This window comes from Scyliorhinus canicula, chromosome 11 (assembly GCF_902713615.1).
Source record: "Scyliorhinus canicula chromosome 11, sScyCan1.1, whole genome shotgun sequence".
Taxonomy (NCBI): Eukaryota; Metazoa; Chordata; class Chondrichthyes; order Carcharhiniformes; family Scyliorhinidae; genus Scyliorhinus; species Scyliorhinus canicula.
The window spans coordinates 10,002,115-10,019,218 of record NC_052156.1 but is presented as its reverse complement, the minus strand read 5'-3'; the positions used below and the strand labels follow the sequence as shown (position 1 = coordinate 10,019,218).

Below are 17,104 nucleotides of genomic sequence, written 5' to 3'. Positions count from 1 at the left end.
CTCCACTGTGGCCTGGCCCGCGATCGGGGCCTACCGACCGGCGGGCCGCTTTCTCCTGGTGGGGGCCCCTTTCACTCCGCACGGGGCCCCTGTAGACCTACGCCATGTTGCGTCGGGGCCGGCACGGAGAGGGCAACTAACGCGCATGAGCAAGTTCGCACCGGGCACAGCGCGCATGAGCAAGTTCGTACCGGGCACAGCGTGCATGAGCAAGTTCGCGCCGGGCACAGCGCGCATGAGCAAGTTCGCACCGGGCACAGCGCGCATGGGCAAGTTCGTACCGGGCACAGCGTGCATGAGCAAGTTCGCGCCGGGCACAGCGCGCATGGGCAAGTTCGCGCCGGGCACAGCGCACATGAGCAAGTTCGTACCGGGCACAGCGCGCATGGGCAAGTTCGTACCGGGCACAGCGCACATGAGCAAGTTCGCGCCGGGCACAGCGCGCATGGGCAAGTTCGCGCCGGGCACAGCGCGCATGAACAAGTTCGTACCGGGCACAGCGCGCATGAGCAAGTTCGCGCCGGGCACAGCGCGCATGAACAAGTTCGTACCGGGCACAGCGCGCATGGGCAAGTTCGCGCCGGGCACAGCGCGCATGAGCAAGTTCGCACCGGGCACAGCGCGCATGAGCAAGTTCGCACCGGGCACAGCGCGCATGAACAAGTTCGTACCGGGCACAGCGCGCATGAACAAGTTCGCACCGGGCACAGCGCGTATGCACAGACCCGCGGCACCTGCTTGACGCCAATATCGGCAGCTGGAGCTGCGTGAGTCACTCCAGTGCCGCGCTGGCCCTCTGTAGGGCGCAGGATCGCTGTTCCTCGGGGCCTGTTGGCGCCGTCGTAAAACAGGACGACATTTACGACAGCGTCAACACTTAGCCTCAGGATCAGAGAATCCCGCCCAAGAGGTCTCCTTTTCACGATAGAGGTGGAGAGAAATTCTTTCTCTCAGAGGATTGTTAAGCTGTGGAATTATCTTTCTCAGAGAGTAGTGGAGTCTGGCCCGTTGAATTTATTCAGGGCTGAGTTAGAGTTTGGATAGACAAGGGAGTCAAGGGTTGTGTGTGTGTGTCGGAGGGGGGGGTGACAGGAAAGTGGAAGTGAGGCACAACTAGATCAGCCATGATCTTATCGGATGGTGGAGCAGGCACGAAGGGCTGAATGGCCTACTCCTATATCCTATGTCCCTAGGGTGGGGAAGGAAAGTTTATTTTTTTTGTCACCATCACATTGAATGTCATTTGTGACTTTGAAATTTCAAATTTTTATCGTATTTGGGAGGGTGGAGAATGATGATTTTGAACGAGAGGCAAGGGGTGGTGGGGGGGGGGGGGGTGGGACAAGGGGAGATGCTCAAATATGAGCATAGGTCACAGGAATAGGGGTGAGGTTTGGCTGCACTGTGATCTGGTGGTAAACACCACACCATCACCGTGACAGGACAGTCTTAGAACATAGAACATAGAACAGTACAGCACAGAACAGGCCCTTCGGCCCTCGATGTTGTGCCGAACAATGATCACCCTACTCAAACCCACGTATCCACCCTATACCTTGGTGGGACAAGCAGTGGAATCATAGCCTGGGGTGCAAAGTTCATTGAGGGGAAATGTGTCATCACCCCTGAGCCAGGTTTTGGTTCAGGTCATAATGTCATTGCCATCGTCCACAGTAACACTTGCGGCATTATTAATGGCCATTTCTCTTCAAGAAGGGACATATAAAACCTCTGGGTAATACATCCCTCAGGCATAACGTGCCTTTTTTGCAATTTGGACAGCCTGTGAGAGTAGAGTGTTGGCTTGTCATAGATTGCTGGAAAGCAATGCAACCTCGGCTCTTCCTGTCTCAAGTGTTTCAACAATTTACTGATGGATGACAAGGGCCTTGTTCCCCGGTGGAATACTCTCAGTAGGGCCAGTCTTCCGAAACCCATCCCCTCTTATTTACATTGAATGGCGGAGCAGGCCCAGAGGGCTGAATTGCTTACTTCTGCTCCTAATTGCTGTGTTCCTACCGAATAATGCCGCAGTCACGGGTTACAACGCACAGGTCCAAGGCCGGGGACTTACAGAGTACTGGCCCCCGCGGGTCGAGGCAGCGGGTTTTAAACTCCCGCTGCCCATTTCCCATTGGGCCATCTCCAACCCGTCCTCAATAGGGCAGTCCATACCCACGGCGAGATCTACCGATGAACCCCCTTGTCCTTCGTGGCCACCATAACACGCTGCGAATGGGCATTCTGGAGAGAAAGGCAGAGAGCCAATCCACGGGCAGAGTTCACATCGGCAGCAGTGGGAGGGGTGAGCTGGACAGATTCGCAACATTGGCGAGAGAAGGCCCGATCTGGTACACTGTTGCAGGACGGGGCAGTTGGAGTTTCTGCTCACAGTGCACCAGCTCCTATTGCCTTGACGGGCAAATCATTGGGCAGTTTGGGTTCATAGACTTGCAGCCATTAAAAACCGGATGGCTACTGGCTAACACGACCGGGAATCATAGTGTGATCGAACACCTAAAGAGGGCATCTGGCCCATTGTGCTGGTTCTTTGGCAGAACTATCCAAGTAAAACCACTCTTTTCCCATAGCCTTCAATTGTTTGCACCTCACATGCACAAATTCTCTTTCGGAAAGTTTACGATTCAACCTGCTGCTACCAACCCCTCAGGCAGCGCATTCCAGATCACAACTCGCTGCGGAAAAAAGATTCCTTCGAGGCCTGCTTGGCTCCTTTTCCCAGCACCTTGGTTAAGAATGAGATCAGTAATGGTAAAGGCGTGAGACAGAAAGAGATGAGGTTGTATTCCTTTCAATCAAGGAGTGTCAAACCAGCACTTAACTATCACAGGCTTGCCAAATTGCACACAGGGCATGTTGTGCCAGAGGGATTTACTACCTGGAGGTTTTATACATCCTTTCTCTGAGAGTTAGGCCCATAAATAATGCATTCCGTGGGGTCTTGACCGAATCGATTCTGAAAGGATGTTTCACCTTGTGGGAAAATCTAGAATCTGGGGTCACCGTTTCAAAATGAGGTGTCTTCCATTGAAGAAATTTCTTCACTCTCGGATGGTCATTAATGATTGGAATTCCCCCCCCCCCCCACCCCCCGGGCAGGCACTGGAGGCTGGGTTATTGGATATATTCAGGGCTGAGTTGGACAGATTTTTGGTTGACAATGAAGTCGAGGGACAGGTAGGAAAGTGCAGTTAAGGCTGCATCAGTTCAACCATGATCTTACTGAACATCAGAGTAGGCTCGAGGGACGAAAGGCCTTCTCCTGTTCCTCTATGGAAATCATAGCATCCGTACAGTGCAGAAGAAGGCCATTCGGCCCATCGAGCCTGCACTGACCCTCTGAAAGAGCACCCTGTCTAGGCCCGCTCCTCCACCGTATCCCCGTAACCCCAGCTAAGGGGCAATTTTATCCTGGGCAATCCACCTAACCAGCACATCCTTGGAGTGTGGGAGGAAACCGGAGCACCCGGAGGAAACACACGCAGACACGGGGAGAACGTGCAGACAGTGACCCAAGGCCAGAATTGAACCTGGGATCCTGGCGCTGTGAGGCAGCACTGTTACCCACTGTACCACCCCATATTTCTTCTGTACTAATGTCAAATGTGAACTGGGGGGGGGATGGTGCATGGGATTAGGAACCTTCATACATCTCTGTGCTCCTCCACCTGATTTTAATGGCTGCACAATTGGCAGCCACGATTTCAGCTGCCTGGTCCCCAAGTCCTGCACACCCTCTCTGTCTTTCTGATTCTCCTGCTTCAGGACATTCCTTAAAACCGATCACTTTAAGCAAGTTTTTGGTCATCTCTCCTGTCACATTTTGCTTGGCGATGCTTCTGTCCATCTTGAGACATTTGAAAACTTGATGTTTGAAGTTAAATGCAAGCTCTTGTTGCTGTGTGCTACACCACTAAGCAAGATAGGACCCACAAGCAAAATACTGCAGATGCTGGAAATAAAAGCAGGAATTGCTGAGAATACTCAGCAGGACAGGCAGAGTTGGTGTGGAGAGAAACAGAGCTCACTGGCGCGATCAAAACGGCCTCATTGCGCCCAACCCGGTGTCGTGACGAACCTCTGGCAAGATTTGCGATGCTCGGAATGCCTTGCAAAACCTAAGAAGATTGTGGTGATATGCATCACTGTAAATACACAAGGGGCTAATGTAGATACACTACACCTAGATAGACACTAGAGGGAGCACCAGAGACACAACACACAGACATTCAACCAATAGGCCAGTAAGATAGGAAACGACCAATGGGCATTCAAGACACACACAGAGGCGACACTACCACAGGAGGGCATTACACCAACCCATATATAAGGACACAGCACACGTGATCTTCCTCTTTCCAGTGGAGACACTTAGTGAGTACACAGGGTTGATTCAACACATCACACCCACCACGTGGATTGTAGCAGACTGATTCGTCAGTCTGAGTAGCTATAGCAGGATTAACAGGAGAGTCGAATTCAAGTAGGAGAATTGTTAACAGTTCGATAAACGTGTTAAAGCTATCTCCAAGTCTGAACCTTCCTTTGTCAGAGTGCACATCAAGGAAGCAGCTTATGCTACGTCAAGAGCATAACAAGACAAAGATCTCGTGAGATGTCGCGATCTGGATCTTGCCCTTGTTGGGAACAAATAGTGGAAACAGTGGATCTCACTGAAAAAGCCAGGGAGAAAGACCATGTCAAACCCACCCAAAATGACACTTGGAAATGTCTCCGTTAAATCGTGCCCGGTTGATGACCTTTCATCAGAAACTGCCCTTGATCTAACTTATTTATTCCCGCGACCACTGCTCTTTGGAACTCCTTAGCCTCCTTCAATTTTCTGTTCAACTGAAACATTGTAAAATCTAAGCTGAATTGGCGTCACTTAATTTACATTTTGGTGACCGTATCTCTTTCTCCTTCATTCCAAGTGCTCTCCTGACCCACAGCTCTTGACTCTTCACCCAACTTCCACAGTGACAGAATAACTTTCTCCGGGCTGGGAGGAACAAGACTGTCGCAACCTGAAGCCTGTGTAAATACTGTAAGACAACCCGGCAATTGTATTCCACTCGTCAGGAATTGGCCGTGCAACGCTCAGGCAGCTCTGAGCATGTCCGAAGATGTTCTTAGAAATCTGGCCTCCCCGTCTGTTAAACTAGATATTCGGTTTATTCGCCCGTGGGCAACATTTTTCCACTTTTGGAAGTGTGTCGGGTTGCCAACCCTGCAGGAATGTCCTGGAGTTTTCAGGAGTTTATCAAGAATCTGTTGGATACCACTGCCAGCAATGCAGGCGGGAAAAAAAGAGAACAATGAAAATGTGTATTCTTTCATTCAGCTTCTTTTGCCAAACTTTCATTTATTAGTTGTTAAAATGTGGGGAAATGGAGGGAAACAGGCTGTTCGAAGTTGAACAAGAAAGTCTCTGCACGATCCATCCATTCCTCTACTCCTCGGCATTTCTCTTTAGAATCAGATACTTTAGTTCAATCTGACCACAGAGCCCCTTGCAATTCTCCAATACAGGAGCATCGGTGATCACAGCTTTTAGGCAGTCAAATGCCAGTTGAAAGTCCCCTGTCCCTTGAAATTTTAAACGTTTTTTCAGCAATTCCATCAGTGGAGTAACCAAGCTACAAATCTTTTGCACAAAGGTTCGATTAAATTAATCCTTGCTAAGAGATCGCATTATTTCCCTTCGTCTTGAGGGTATCGGAAACTCTGCAAGGAAAGTGATTCGGGCTTCTCCAAATTCACTTTCCACTAGGTTCATCACCAGACCCGCCGCCTGAAGTCGATCGAAGAACGCCATACGATGTTTTAAAATGTTCTTTCCATGTCTGGAAGTTGGAAATAAAAGCAGGTTGTCCCACTTTCTCAATGCAATCCTTCAAACGTGGGATAGGGTAAGAGTCCGTTCTTGTAACTGCATTTACCTTTCGATAGTCCCACACACAACCATTGGGTACCGTCTGGTTTAGGTACCATCACTATGGGTGAGCTCCATTGGCTGCAACCCACTTCAATTGTGCCATTTTTAAGCATACTCTCAATCTCTCTTAACCTGTGCCGATTTTAAAGGATTAAGTTGATATGGATGTTGTTTGATAGGAACAGCATTTCCCACATCTACATCATGTATAGCCATTTTAGTACTTCCCAATTTATCTCTACAAACTTGCCCATGTGATATCAAACACTCTTTCAGGTCAGTTCGTTTTTCCTCTGGAAGGTAACTTAACAATTCATCCCAATTTTTAAGAACATCCTCATTTTCCAATTTAATTTGAGGTATGTCAAATTCATAGTCATCTGGATTTGGTTCGTCACTTTGAGTTAGAATCATTGAAACCTCCTTTTTCTCTCCTTCCCTTTCAAAGTACCTTTTAAATATATTCACATGACACACTCGGTGAGTCTTCCTTCTATCTGGTGTTTTTACCGCATAATTCACCTCACTTAATTTCCTTTCAATCTGATACGGATCACAAAACCTAGCTTTTAAAGGCTTCCCTACCACTGGTAACAACACTAAAACTTTATCCCCACTGGCAAAACTACGAACTTTGGATTTCTTGTCCGCTACCCGTTTTATCACATTTTGTGCAACTTTCAAATGTTGTCTATCCAATTCACCTGCTCTATTCAATCGTTCCCTAAAATTTGACACGTAATCCAATATTTCTCACCCATCAATTTTTCCTTAATCAATTTAATTGGTCCTCTTCCCTCATGACCAAAAATTAGTTCAAAAGGACTAAATTTGGTAGACTCATTAGGTGCCACCCTAATTGCAAACAATACAAATGGAATTCCTTTATCCCAATCCTCTGGATAATCTTGACAATACGCCCTCAACACTGTCTTTAATGTCTGATGCCACCTTTCTAATGCTCCCTGTGATTCTGGATGGTACACAGTTGATTTAAATTGTTTTATTCCTAAGCTATCCATAACTTCTTTGAATAACTTTGAAGTAAAATTCAATCCTTGATCCGATTGAATTTCTGTGGGTTGTCCATATCTAGTAAAGAATTTAAGTAACTCCTCCACAATCCTTTTAGCTGTAATATTACGTACTGGAATGGCCTCTGGAAACCTAGTAGACACATCCATTATAGTCAAAAGATATTGATTCCCACTTTTTGTTTTAGGAAGCGGTCCTACACAATCAATTAGGACCCTCATGAAAGGTTCCTCAAATGCTGGAATGGGTATTAAGGGTGCTGGTTTTATCACTGCTTGAGGTTCCCCCATCACTTGACATGTGTGACATGATTGATAACATTTAACTACATCTTTCTGTAGTCCAGGCCAATAAAAATGTTTCTGGATTTTAGCTTGAGTTTTCCTTATTCCCAAATGACCTCCTACTGGTACCTCATGTGCAACTCGCAACACCTCCTTTCTATACCCTACCAGCAATACTACTTGATGAACATCTGCCCACTTTTCATCCGCCTGCATATGTACAGGTCTCCATTTTCTCATCAAGACATCACTTTTACGGTAATAACACTCTGGTATACTCTCAGATTCCTCTTCCGTATATGCTTTCTGATATATCCATTTTATTTCGACATCTTTCTGTTGTAACTCCACCAATTTTCCTGAACTAAAAATATCCACCTCATCCTCTACCTGTTCCTGTTTTACCACATCAGCCTTCCCAGTGCTTTTCTTCAACCACCAACACTGTGACTTTACATGGTCTAGTTTATTACAGTGAAAACATTTGAAACTTTCATCTCTTTTCCACCCTCCTGGATTTCTTTCTTAATCCGGGGTACACTCTCTTTATTGTCTCCCATCAGATCACCTTTACCTTTACCACTTGAGTATTTCTCATGTCCCCAGTTTCTATCCCTCACCGGCTGAAACTGATGTTGGAAACCAATCTTTGATTTATGAACTAATTCATAATCATCTGCTATTTCTGCTGCTAATCTTGCAGTTTTAACCCTCTGTTCTTCCACATGAGTTCTCACTACATCAGGAATAGAATTTTTAAACTCCTCCAAAAGTATAATTTCTCTGAGAGCTTCATACGTTTGGTCTATTTTCAAAGCCCTTATCCACCTATCAAAATTACTGTTTGAGCCTTTCAAACTCCATATGTTTGACAAATTCTTTCCTTAAATTTCTAAACCTTTGTCTGTAAGCTTCAGGCACTAGCCCATCTGCACTTAAGATGGATTTCTTCACCTCCTCATACGTTCCAGATACCTCCTCCGGTAGTGATGCAAACACTTCACTAGCTCTACATAGAACATAGAACAGTACAGCACAGAACAGGCCCTTCGGCCCTCGATGTTGTACCGAGCCATGATCACCCTACTCAAACCCACGTATCCACCCTATACCCGTAACCCAACAACCCCCCCTTAACCTTACTTTTATTAGGACACTAAGGGCAATTTAGCATGGCCAATCCACCTAACCCGCACATCTTTGGACTGTGGGAGGAAACCAGAGCACCCGGAGGAAACCCACGCACACAGGGGGAGGACGTGCAGACTCCACACAGACAGTGGCCCAGCCGGGAATCGAACCTGGGACCCTGGAGCTGTGAAGCATTTATACTAACCACCATGCTACCCTGCTACCCTACCAGCTTTGTTTGAATCAGTAATACCCACATGTCCTGTGGCCATTTCATTTGTTTAGCTACCTTCTCAAATTAAATGAAAAAGGCTTCCACTTCCTTCTCGTCAAATCTTGGCAATGCTTGGACATATTTAAATAGATTCCCACCAAGCCTTCGACTATGACGCTCCTTCTCACTATCCTCATCACTATCCTCCAACTGTACGCTCCCCTTTACGTCTGCCAATTTTAATTGACTGTCATGTTTCATGGCCATTTTCCGAAGTTCCAACTCCCTCTCTTTATCTTTTTCCCTGATCTGTATCTCCTTTTCTTTTTCTTTTTGTTCTCTCTCTTTTTCTTTTTCTTCTCTCTTTTTCCTCTCTCTCTCTTTCGTATTCAAGCCGCTTTAATTTTTTCTCATTTTACATTTGTTTAATTTGCAACTGAATTTTTCCCATTTCCAATGAGTCAGACTCTATCTCAGGCAACTTTAAATGCTTAACCACCACCATAATTACCTCACCTTTTTGCATTTTGTCAGGTAATGTTAACTGCAATGTTTTTGCCAAACCTAACATTCTGCTTTTCGTCTCTGTCCGTAAGGTACTGCGTGTGACATTCTCCACCCCCCAAAACTTCTGAGCCTCTGAAAGAGCCATTGTCCACAACACACTTAAACTCAAATACCACACCGGAAAAGCAACAATCCTTCACTGTCTTTAAGTTCACAAAAGCCAGTCTAATAGATATACTTTTGTCCCCCTCGAGCCCCCAATTGTTATGGGAGAGGCGTTTTCAGAACCCCAAAATGTATCATGGAGTTCAACCCACCTCCCCCTTTAATATATTGTTGCTTTTGAAGCACACGGCTTGTTCTCCAGGTGAGATATTACAATTATGGACACGTGGGTTTTTAAACACAAAACAATGTTTATTCCATGAATTCAACTTAACCTTTTAAGTAAGCATTGGATCACTCAACCCCCTAAACTTCAAAGATAACCCCGAAAATAATACAACACTAAATAATCCTTCAAACAGCCAAGAGACTTAACACTTTTAAACAGAAACACATCAGGTTAATGACATTACTATTATGAGTTTAAATCACCCAAATGATTCAGAGATAGTCTTTCATGGCAGAGATCACAGCAGATCCAGCTCACTGCAAACACAGACATACCCAAGCTCTTTTTCTCAAAACTGAAACCAAAAAACAGAAGTGAGCTCAGCTCAGCTCCCCCCACCCTCTGACACCACTTCAGTAATATGAGCTGCTCCATTTCTTAAAGGTACATTGCTTAAAAATCCATTTCTTAAAGGTACTCTCACATGACACTAAGTACTTCCCTTTATCTAATACCTTTTTATTGTACCATTATCTGTGCCTTTATATAATGCCTCAGCTATCTCAGGACGCTTCTCATCCACTAAATTACTTTTCAAAATGCAATCACTGTTATATGTGGAAACACAGCAGCTAATTTGTTCACTTTTTCACTTCTGTTCAGCTACCATAGCACAGGGTTTTGGTGAGACCATAACCTAGAACACTGTGTGTAATTTTAGTCTCCATATTTAAAGAAGGATATACTTGCATTGGAGGCTTACATCTTACTGCAATAACTTGATGCACAATTAATTGTGCAAAGACTAAGGTTGGATACAACTGTGGCTTTATTGCAGTAAGATGTGTGGCCTACAGCAGCTGGCAAAATGGCTGCTGAATAGAGGACACACATATTTATACTCCTCCTACTGGGCGGAGCTGGCAGGCAGGGGCTACCAGCAAACCTGTAGTACAGGTCTTACCTTACATCACCTAATACAGGTGTAACAGAGATTTGCCACAGTAGTCTATTGCGAAAAGATACATAAATGACTGAGAAGTGCAATATATACATGGCACATTGGTTGTGAATGTGTCTCAGAGGCTGGTGTTGATGTTGATTGCTGAGATAGGGGAAGGGGAGGGGGGATATACTCCATGCCTGACTGGACTCCTGTTGATATGGGAGGGTTTTCTGCTGACACTTGATACAAGTACTGTACTAACCATAAACTCATTGAACAATGGAATAGGCTTGAGGGGCTGAATGGTCTCATATGTTCCTAATATTCATACTATGATGAAGCACAGTCAATGCACAGGGAGACCTTCCTGTCCTGTGATCACCACCATTTAGAAGGACAAAACCTGTGATTATCCCTCTCTCCAGCCGCTACCATCTGGACCTGTAAAGACTTAATTACCTGCAAAGTCTCGCATTCAAAGTATCACCGTGCATCATTGACTTTGTCTATATATGCTGAGTTTGTGTAACCCACCTCTTCACTCACCTGATGAAGGAGCTCCGCTTCTTATTAGAGGGACAAGGCAGCAGATGCATGGGAGCACCATCCATTGGGAGCTCCCCTCCAAGTCACACACCATGCGGACTTGGAAACATATCGTCTTTGCTTCAGTGTCACCTGATCAAAACCCTGGAACGCCCGTCTGAACGGCACACAATTCACACAGCGGTTCAGGAAGGTAGCACGCCATCTTCTCAAGGGCAATTAGGGATGGGCAATGAATGAAAAAAAAAGAAAAAAATGAAAATCGCTTATTGTCACGAGTAGGCTTCAATGAAGTTACTGTGAAAAGCCCCTAGTCGCCACATTCCGGCGCTGGTACGGGAATTGAACCCGCGCTGCTGGCCCGCCTTGGTCTGCTTTCAAAACCAGCGATTTAGCCCAATGTGCTAAACCAGCCCCTGGCCTAGCCAGCGCCGCCCACATCCCACAAACAAATAAAATAAAGCATACGGTTGTAAAGCTTTTATTAATGCTTGTTGTATTTTTTTTCTTCCCTCCCTGCCAGATGGTGAGAATGGAAATGTGGTTTATGCAGGTTGCAGCGACTCTGGCCGTTCTCATCACTTCCTTGGAGGCTCAGTCAAGGAAAGGTACTGAAAGGGGCGCTGCCAACCGGTCAGATATTCACCTGTTGCATGATGGAGAAAAGATTCTTTAATGAAGTTCAAGGAGCTGTTTTACTATAATCAGCAGGTGCAGTGGGCGAAACCACTCACTCAAACTCTATTGACATTGGGGAGTGAATGAAGCCGTGCGAGGGGGATAGGTGAGGTCAGAGAGATTGGATAAGGGAAGGTTATGGGCGGGGTTTAAGGATGGGGAATAGCGTCGGGGGGCACGATTCTCCGGCACCCCAATCGCGTGTTTCTCGGCCGCGCGCCGTTCGCTGGCGGTGGGATTCCATCTTCCTGCCGATTGTCAGTGGGATTTCCCGTTGCAACCGCCCCACACCACCGTGAAACCCGCTGGCGGGAATGTGCTGTCGGCGGGAAAATTGAATCGCAACGACTGGAGAATACCGGTCAGGATTTCTGAGCCCCGATGGGGGCAGGTGGGGAGGTGGGGGGAGTTGAGGGGGGGGGGGGGGGGGCAGAATTGTGAAAGATTGTCCCATCGACTGGCCTGCTGGTATGCAAGTTCCCTCCTGCTGCTGGGCTATTTTCCCAGAGGTGAGATCGCATCCCGCCCACAAGCGGCAATTAAAGTCAGTTAAAGGCCGATTGAGGCTTATCGTACAGGTCAAGGTGGGATTTCCTACAGATTTCTTTGGGCTCAGTCAAAGCCATGAGCCACCCTGTGAGGGGGTCTCCTCCCTTCACAATGGTGGCCTGACTGCTGAGTTTACAAAGTTGGACAGGTGCTGCCTCACAATGGAGATGCTCTCTGCCTCTCTTACCGGAACGGCTGCTCCTTCAGCGCTGAAGGCCCTGCAGTTTCGACATCTGCCGTCTTCAATGAGATGGTGAGCCCACCTTCTGTCCTCTAATTGTCCAGCTTGGGAAAATCGCTGGTGGGAGGCTGTTCCCCTGGCACTGCGAGCTCAACTCGGGCAGCACGGTAGCATTACGGATAGCACAATTGCTTCACAGCTCCAGGGTCCCAGGTTCGATTCTGGCTTGGGTCACTGTCTGTGCGGAGTCTGCACATCCTCCCCGATTGTGCGTGGGTTTCCTCCGGGTGCTCCGGTTTCCTCCCACAGTCCAAAGATGTGCAGGTTAGGTGGATTGGCCATGATAAATTGCCCTTAGTATCCAAATTTGCCCTTAGTGTTGAGTGGGGTTACTGGGTTATGGGGATAGGGTGGAGATGTTCACCTTGGGTAGGGTGCTCTTTCCAAGAGCCGGTGCAGGCTCGATGGGCCGAATGGCCTCCTTCTGTACTGTAAATTCTATGAACTCCCGCTTGACCCTGACAAGGCACATTGACCCCACCCCCCATCCCCACGGTGAAATCCTACCCCAGATACTTGAATTTATGGTGCCTGGAGGTTGTGGGGGAGGGGTGTCCGGGAGTGGGATGTTGCATTGTCATCTCACCTGCTCTGGTGGGAGTCTCCCTGAACTGGGTTTGAAGCTGCAAGGCACGGCTGCTGCAGTCCAGGAGGACTGTGCAATTTAAATTTCCCTCCCCACCCCCCTCCCCCCCTCCTCCATCCCCCCATTCCGCAATCCTTGATATCACCGCTCTCCGTCACAGAGACTTTTGTGGGTTTACAGTTTCACATGCAGCAGTTTCCATCTCGCACTATGTCAACATTAAGGCGCTTTGTAAATGCATTGTCGTTGTTGCTAACTGAGTCTTGATGGCGGTTCAAGACATAGACACATAGGAAATAGGGGCAAGGGTAGGCCATTCGGCCCTTCGAGCCGGCATCACCGTTCAATATGGCTGATCATGCAAATTCAGTTTCCCCCTCCTGCTTTCTCTCCATATCCCTTGATGCCTTTAGCCGCAAGGGCCACGTCCAGCTCCCTCTTGAATATATCCAATGACCTGGCCCCAACAGCTCTACAACTTGTAGAGAATTCCACAAGTTCACAACTCTCTGAGAGAAGAAGTCCTTCCTCATCTCAGTCCTGAACCCCTTATTCTTAGGCTGTGACCCCTAGTTCTGGATGCCCCCAACATCGGGATCATCCCACATCCAGCCTGTCCTGTCCCATTGGGATTTTATATGTTTCTATGAGACCTCCTTCTCATTTTACTAAACTTCAGTGAGTACAAGCCCAATTGATTCCCGTAACCCCACCTAACCTTTGGACACTTACGTTGTAAAGTAAGGGTACTCAACGCTCCAAAATAGTGAGATGTTGAGGAAATAATTAATATTCTGAGAAAACTTTTTTCATTGTCCAGTCTGTCTGGTTAAAGTTTGTCAGTTGTCTGTGGGGAATATTTTACTGTTGTCAACATTCACCAACATTAACAAAAAACGCTGATTTGTAGTATGAAATAGCTTCATACTTCATTTATTTTGTTGCTAGTGTTGTTTGCCACACAGTATCTGCTCATTTGGGTATGTGTTAAACTCCTATGTATCTTTGCAACACAGCTCTTATCAGCTGCTGGAGCCCCTGCACCCTGTTGTGTTAAGGGAGTGAAAAATGGAGGTTGCCCACTAATGGGGAAAAAAGCATGTCGTGGTCGAAAGGGGGTAAATTTATGTGTTGAGTATATAAACCGTTGTGGCATAGTGGTTAGCACCGCTGCCTCACAGCTCCAGGGACTCGGTTTCAATTCCAACCTCAGGTGACTGTGTGGACTTTGCACGTTCTCCCCGTGCCTGCGTGGGTTTCCTCCGGGTGCTCCGGTTTCCTCCCACAGTCCAAAGATGTGCAAGTTAGGTGGATTGGCCACGCTAAATTGTCCCTTAGTGTCCAAAAGGTTAGTGGGGTTACTGGGTTACGGGGATAGGTTGGAGCTGTGAAGCTCTTTCAAGGATGGTGTAGACTCGATGGGCTGAATGGCCTCCTTCTGCACCGTAAATTCTGTGAAAAGAATGATGTTTGGGGTTGGAGAATGTGATTGCCATATTTGCCAGGCCGTTTTTTTACGTTGCAATCTATGGGTATGTGTTCTCTGTGAACCCTTCGACTCTCTGAGATATCTGTGTTCCCCAATTCTGGCCTCTTAAACATATTCGATTCACCATTGGCAGCCGTGCCTGCGTCGGCCTGGGCTCCAAGTTCTGGATTTTCCACTCCACAGCCCCACCACGCGCACCCCCCCACTTAAAAAACGTTCTTAAAAATCTAGCTCTTTGACATCTTTAGTCATCTCTCCTAATATCTCCCTTTGTGACTCAGTGCCAAATTTTCTTCGATAACGCTCTTCAGTGAAGCGCCTTGGGGCGCGTTACTGTATTACAGGCACTATACAGGCAAGTTATTGTTTGATTTAGCTTCTACCCGACGACCAACCCCCCCACCCTGCCACCACTCTTCACAAAGGGCTTGTTTTTAATCCGTTCTTGGGAAGTGAGGAAGGCCAATATTTATTGCCCGCCGTAATTGCCCTTGAGAAGATGGCCAGTGAGCAGCAGCAGCAGTAATCCTGGATCTTTCCCAGTCTCTTACTGAGTGGCTATTTGGTTAGCTAACAATGCTGACTGAATATTTAATCCGAGACATCCCCTCCTCAGCCTGGACCACCTAGTTGCCGGATAAACGTGTCTGAGATTTCCCATTAGGTGGTGTGGTTTCTTCCCAGCTTGGTCTAATGCCCAGCATGTCGGGGGTCCGGTGTTAAAGACTCTGCAGGATTCTGCGGATGGAGGAGGTGAACAAAAACAGGCAGAACGTCATTTCCCACAGAATCACACGTAAGGTCCGAAGAAACAGGAGCAGGAGTGGGCGATTCGGCCCCTCGAGTCTGCCCTGCCATCCAATAAGTTTGTGGTTGATCAGATCTTGGCCTCAACTCCACTTTCCTGTCTGCCCCCCCCCCCTCCCCCCCCTCCCCTCCCCTCCCCTCCCCACCCCAAAACCTCAACCTCCATCTGGATCAAAATAGGTCTGACGCAGTCTGGTGCCTCAGCCTCCATCTGTTCTCTAGCATTGAGAAGTACAAAGGTTCACAACCATCTTCGTACAATCCCTTCAGTGCAAGAGGAGGCCATTCGGCCCATCGAGCCTGCACCGACCCTCCGAAAGAGCACCCGACCGAGGCCCACTGCCCCGTCCTATGTTCGTGACCCCGTGCATTGGTCATGGCCAGTCGACCTCACCGACACATCTTTGGGCTGTGGGAGGAAACCGGAGCACCCGGAGGAAAGCCACGCAGACACGGACGTGCAAACTCCACACCAACAGTGACCCGAGGTCAGAATCCAGATTGGGTCAATAGTGCAAAGACTGTGCCACCTATAAAAAATAAATTCCTCCTCAGGTCCGCCTTATTTGGGAGACTGTTTACTTTTCATCTGTTCCCCTTGACTCCAGCTTCCACCATGAGGAGAAATATTCTGTTAGCATCCATCCTGTCAAAGCCCCTCAAAATCTTATATGCTTCAATAAGATCATCACTCATTCTTCAAAACTCCAATGGGTATAGGCCCAAACTGCACAACATTTCCACAGAAAACAACTTGACTCACTTGAAACTGAGCTTGACTGAAGCTGAGTATTGGGCTGGGGGAGCGGTATTGGGTCACAGATGCGATATTGGGCTGTGACGCCCCCTAGTGTTGAATTTGGGGGGGAGGTACTCCAAAGGTGAGCTGGGGAATTTCGCTGGGAAGCGTTTGCACAGAATTCGTCCAGAATCAAAAACGTCCAGCCCTTCGTTCCCCCCCATGAGGTCTGACTGTCCACCCTGCCTCCAGATCTGATCCCCTCACCCTCCCCGTCTTCTGCCCTACGCTGGGAACCATCTGTAATTGTGATTTCAATTGTAAACTTTGCCTAATTCCAACAGGGATATGCCAATTGTTACCCAGAAAAGTTCGAAGAATTGAAACCACTCCTAACTTCTGGGCCCCACCACCAACCATCCAAGGAACTACCCCCAAACCATTGATCCCCTAGGGGATTCCACCTCAGCTGACAATCCATAGGACTCCACCCCTCCATCCATGCTCCACGGGTCTTTACCTCCAAACCCCACTCACCCCTCAACCTGACCGGACAACCCCCCACCCCCCTCCCACCTCCAAGCCACCCCTCCTCCTGTGCCTCCCCCCCCCCCCCCCCGACCTCCAAGCTCCACCCACTCGAAGTCCAGCCCTTCGTTCCCCCCCCCCACCATGAGGTCTGACTGCCCACCCTGCCTCCAGATCAGATCCCCTCACCCTCCCCATCTGAGGCCTGACCCCCTCACCACCCTCACACCACCATCACCACTCCCTACCAGGTCTGACCGCTCCACACACCCAACCCACCCACCCTCCGAACCCCCACCAACCCCCAACCCCCCTGCTTTACCCCCCCACCTCTGTTCCCCCAAATTCTATCCACTTACCTCAGACACCCTGGCCTCTCACTTTCGATGGGACTTTAACATTCCTGGATTACGGCAGCTGGAGCTGTAAAAAAGGAGGGGTGCGTCCTCCTTCAACCCGACCCTGCTGGACTGCGGCGATGCGCCTCGAGGGGTGCTCAGCCTGAGCCTGAAGGTATGGTGGGGCAGGCAC

At 48.0% G+C, this 17,104-nt stretch overlaps 1 protein-coding gene across 1 annotated transcript in view; it reads left to right on the top strand.

Moving 5' to 3' along the window:
- Window positions 1–17,104, top strand: part of col7a1 (collagen, type VII, alpha 1) — a 408,534-nt gene that overhangs the window by 32,986 nt on the left and 358,444 nt on the right. Inside the window, exon 2 of the mRNA XM_038812016.1 lies at window positions 11,480–11,564. The gene's annotated coding sequence lies outside the window, so the exon portion shown is untranslated. The remainder of the gene's footprint in view (window positions 1–11,479; window positions 11,565–17,104) is intronic.